We start from the raw sequence: 4,711 nt of genomic DNA, 5'->3' as shown, positions 1-4,711 counted from the left end.
GCCCCGAACTTGAGGGCCCGGCGTTCCCTCAAGTGCCGATTTTATACCCCCTTCTCCAGCCGACAGCCAGAATTATATTAGGGACTCGCAATTTTGAGAGGTGAGCACCAGGGCTAATCAGCGGCCACCCGTGACCATTGAGTCCGACAGAGCAGAGGCTAGGGGCGGCCTCGCATCTCGCAATTACCGAGGGAAGATGCCGGTTCTCGAAAAATTTCTAAGTTTTTCAAATTTTAAAGTATTGAAGTATTTAGGGCGCTTCCCGCGGCCCTGGCTTTTGCATGTACCCCTCTAAGCTCCGGTTCTCGAAAAATGTCTAAGTTTTTCAAACTTTAAAGTATTGAAGCCGGACTTCCGCGGAGGCTGACAGGGGGCCTCCATCGAAGCACCCTTCACCCCCGGGTGAGCCGGCGTCGGCCCACGGGCCTGCCGGTTCCCCAACTGAGCGATTGGCACACGAGACCCGCCTCGGAGGGCCCACGTCGGCCGGCGCAAGCCGGTGTTCGGGCGTGCGGCTCCTCCGGCTTTGCGGGTCAAGCTCCAGCGCCGAGGATACTAGGCAAACGTTGGGCCCCCCCGAGCCGAGTGGATACCCGCCTCAGAAAGAGCTGGGGCGGTACGTACGGACGGCCTCACTAAGAGGGAACGGAAGCTACTAAAGCACACGTATAACTGTCCGATGTGCGAACGAAAGTGAGGCCGGACGAATCCGATACGAGTTACGAGTGAGGCGGGATCCACGGCTGGCACTCGCGGGGCCCTCTTGCGAAACCATGCCTCGGCGTGAACCTTTTGGCGGCAGAACCAAGACGAACCGAGGTCGAGCTTCCGTCTCGAGCCACACCCAGACGTCCGACCGTCGCGGAGCCCGACGCCACGCGTGCTAGGGCTCCGCGCGAAACATCGTTTCACGACACCCGCTCGTCAGCCCGTCCGAACGTATACGAGTGTCGCGCGGCCCCCCGGGCCCGGCTGTAGCCACAGCCTCGTCCCGGACCAGGGCCGCACCGCCACCAGCAGCGCCCCCCCGGCGGCAGACGCACTCTGGTTGATCCTGCCAGTAGCATATGCTTGTTTTCAAGATTAAGCCATGCATGTCTAAGTACGAATGGCCAGTACAGTGAAACTGCGAACGGCTCATTAAATCAGTTATGGTTCCTTTGATCGCTCCACCGTTACTTGGATAACTGTGGCAAATCCAGAGCTAATACATGCAAACGAGCGCCGACTCGCGGGCGGGGCTCCGGCCTCGCCCCGGGGACGCGTGCATTTATCAGACACAAAAACCCACGCGGTGTCCGGCGGGCGGGGGCTCAGCCGTCGCGCGCGTCCCCCGCGTCCGGCCTCCGCCTCTCCGGGCGGGGGCGTAAGCGGCGCGGGCGGCTCCGCGCGCGCCGGTCCTCGTTCCGCCGGCCCGGCCCCCCCTTTGTGTTGACTCAGGATAACCTCGTGCCGATCGCTCGCCCACCCGAGGCGGCGACGACTCATTCGAATGTCTGCCCTATCAACTTTCGATGGTAGACTCTGCGCCTACCATGGTGACCACGGGTAACGGGGAATCAGGGTTCGATTCCGGAGAGGGAGCATGAGAAACGGCTACCACATCCAAGGAAGGCAGCAGGCGCGCAAATTACCCACTCCCGACACGGGGAGGTAGTGACGAAAAATAACAATACGGGACTCGTTCGAGTCTCCGTAATTGGAATGAGCCGAACACAAACCCATCGGCCAGCATCCATTGGAGGGCAAGTCTGGTGCCAGCAGCCGCGGTAATTCCAGCTCCAATAGCGTATTTTAAAGTTGCTGCAGTTAAAAAGCTCCTAGTTGGACCCCGGGACGCGAGCTGACGGTCCGCCGCGAGGCGTGCATCCGTCTGTCCCAGCCCCTGCCTCTCGGCAAAAGCCCCCGTGATGCCCTTCGCTGGGTGTCACTCGCGGGGCCCGAAGCGTTTACTTTGAGGAAATTAGAGTGTTCAAAGCAGGCCACACGGCCGCCCCTGCATATCGCAGCTGGGAATAATGGAATAGGACTCCGGTTCTATTTTGTGGGTTGTCATGAACTGGGGCCATGATTAAGAGGGACGGCCGGGGGCATTCGTACTGCGCCGCTAGAGGTGAAATTCTTGGACCGGCGCAAGACGGACGAGAGCGAAAGCATTTGCCAAGAATGTTTTCATTAATCAAGAACGAAAGTCGGAGGTTCGAAGACGATCAGATACCGTCCTAGTTCCGACCATAAACGATGCCGACTCGCGATCCGGCGGCGTTATTCCCATGACCCGCCGAGCAGCACCCGGGAAACCGACCAAGTGTCTGGGTTCCGGGGGGAGTATTGTTGCAAAGCTGAAACTTAAAGGAATTGACGGAAGGGCACCACCAGGAGTGGAGCATGCGGCTTAATTTGACTCAACACGGGAAACCTCACCCGGCCCGGACACGGAAAGGATTGACAGATTGAAGGCTCTTTCTCGATACCGTGGGTGGTGGTGCATGGCCGTTCGTAGTTGGTGGAGCGATTTGTCTGGTTAATTCCGATAACGAACGAGACTCAAACATACTAAATAGTACCGCGGCCCCCCGCGCGGTCGGCGGCAGAAAACTTCTTAGAGGGACAAGTGGCTCTCAGCCACACGAGAATGAGCAATAACAGGTCTGTGATGCCCTTAGATGTCCGGGGCTGCACGCGCGCCACACTGAGCGTATAAGCGCGTCGTCTATCCCCGCGCCGGCAGGCGCGGGTAATCCTATGAACCCCGCTCGTGACAGGGCCTGGGGATTGCAATTATTTCCCACCAACGAGGAATTCCCAGTAAGCGCGGGTCATTAGCCTGCGTTGATTAAGTCCCTGCCCTTTGTACACACCGCCCGTCGCTACTACCGATCGGATGGCTTAGTGAGGTCCTCGGATAGTCCCCGCCGGGGCCGGCCCCGGCTCCGGCGGTGTGCCAGAAGACGGTCGAACTTGACTATCTAGAGGAAGTAAAAGTCGTAACAAGGTTTCTGTAGGTGAACCTGCAGAAGGATCATTAACGTACGAGCGGCAGCAGATCCGCCTCGGTACACCCCCGACGAGCCAGACGCCGAGGGCGGCGGGTCGTCGCAGGCGGAGGAAGAGGGTAGACCGGGACGGGACGGGACGGGGGGCGCGGCGCGGGTCACTCCCGGGCCGCGCGTCGGAGCGAGTTCGGCGGGCGCCACGCGGCGCGGCGCGACGCGAGAAAAGGCGGCGGGCGATGTCGCGCTACCTCCGTGCGAGCGGGGTAGCGCGCTCGTCCGACGACCCCAGTAGCGCGGCGCGGCGCGACGACAGGCGACCGCCAGCGACGGGCGAAAGGCGGCGGCCGTGCGCGGGACCCCCGTAACCGGGGAATCCCCCTCTGCCGACGACCCTAGCTCGGCGCGGTTCTCGCGCTTCCGGCGCGCGCTTCCGGGGCGGCACTCGCCTCGACGACCTCCCGTCCTTTAAAGGTAACGGTTCGGGCCGGCGCCCCGGCGTCCGTCCGCCCGTCGGTGTCGCGTGTCCGTGCGGCGCGGGGCTGCTCTCGGCGAGGGTCGCCGAGCAAGCGGATCCCCGCACGGATCACAACGGCCGTATGGCGGCGGCGTCGGGACGCCCGCCCGAGACGAAGGTTCAGGGCGACGAAACGGTGCTCCCACCGGCTACCTTTTTCCCCGGCCAAACGCGTCCGTCGGCCGGAGCCCTCGAGGGGCCGCGTAGCGCGCGCGTGGGCCGGCCCCCGGACACCGGAGTCCCTCCCGGGGCTCCGGACACCGGGGGTTCGGTTCCGCGCGGTCCGCCGCGGTCTCCTCTGTCCATCCATAGTCCGGGCAGGCCGCGGCCGGGTCGGGGGCCAGTCCCCCCTCGGTGTCAGCGCGGTCGCGCCGCCCTTGTAAACCAAACCCACTCGCTGACGGGTAGCAACACCCAAAGCGTCGCTTCGCGGCGCGGCGGGGCTTCCAAGTCGGATGGCCTTCCGGGGTCCGGGTAGGAGACGCCGGGGGCCGGCCTCAGCGCCGAGCCCCCGACCTACCCGGCGAGTCCGGTCGCCGAGTCGTGTCAGGCCCGAGCGGGAGACGCCGGGCGCCGGCCTCAGCGCCGAGCGCCCGACCTACCCGGGCCGACGCACGTCTCGGGCGCCGTCGCGGCCCCGAGCGGGAGACGCCGGGCGCCGGCCTCAGCGCCGCGCGCCCGACCCGCTCGGCTCGTCGCGGCGTCGCGCGTATCGCGCCCGTCGGTAACCGCGCCGCGGGTTAGGGGCTCGCTCGCGGGAGCGACCGAACGGCACCCGCGGCGCGTTCGTCTCCGGTACAAACCCTGTCGTGAATTTGTCTCCGATCGTCCCGGGCGGACGTAAAAGGGCCCAAACGTACGACTCTTAGCGGTGGATCACTCGGCTCGTGCGTCGATGAAGAACGCAGCTAGCTGCGAGAACTAATGTGATTTGCAGGACACATTGATCATCGACACTTTGAACGCACATTGCGGCCCCGGTTTTACCCCGGGGCCACGCCTGTCTGAGCGGCGCTTTCCAATCGATCGGACGCGGGCCGGGCCCTCCGCGACATTCCGCCGGTCCGTCCGGCGGGTGGCGCGAGAACCCGGTCCGCGCGGGCGAGGCTCGGGCCCTCCGCGACATTCCGCCGGTCCGCCCGGCGGGTGGCGCGCGACCCGTGTCCCCGCCCACTCCGCGGCTGGGGTTTCGCAGGGACCC

General features: G+C 64.3%; 2 non-coding genes across 2 annotated transcripts; both read left to right on the top strand.

Annotated features, from left to right (window-relative positions):
* The first annotated feature begins 1,041 nt into the window (after nt 1–1,041).
* Nucleotides 1,042–3,028, top strand: LOC148345371 (18S ribosomal RNA). Its single transcript, XR_015848634.1, has one exon. It is a non-coding gene; the product is annotated as an 18S ribosomal RNA (ribosomal RNA).
* A 1,342-nt stretch (nt 3,029–4,370) lies between these two features.
* Nucleotides 4,371–4,524, top strand: LOC148345370 (5.8S ribosomal RNA). The gene has a single exon (XR_015848646.1). It is a non-coding gene; the product is annotated as a 5.8S ribosomal RNA (ribosomal RNA).
* The last annotated feature ends 187 nt before the right edge of the window (nt 4,525–4,711 follow it).

Source organism: Urocampus carinirostris, unplaced genomic scaffold, assembly GCF_059441175.1.
Source record: "Urocampus carinirostris isolate Australia breed hairy pipefish unplaced genomic scaffold, RoL_Ucar_1.0 HiC_scaffold_51, whole genome shotgun sequence".
Lineage (NCBI taxonomy): Eukaryota > Metazoa > Chordata > Actinopteri > Syngnathiformes > Syngnathidae > Urocampus > Urocampus carinirostris.
This window is presented reverse-complemented; position numbering and strand designations above follow the sequence as displayed.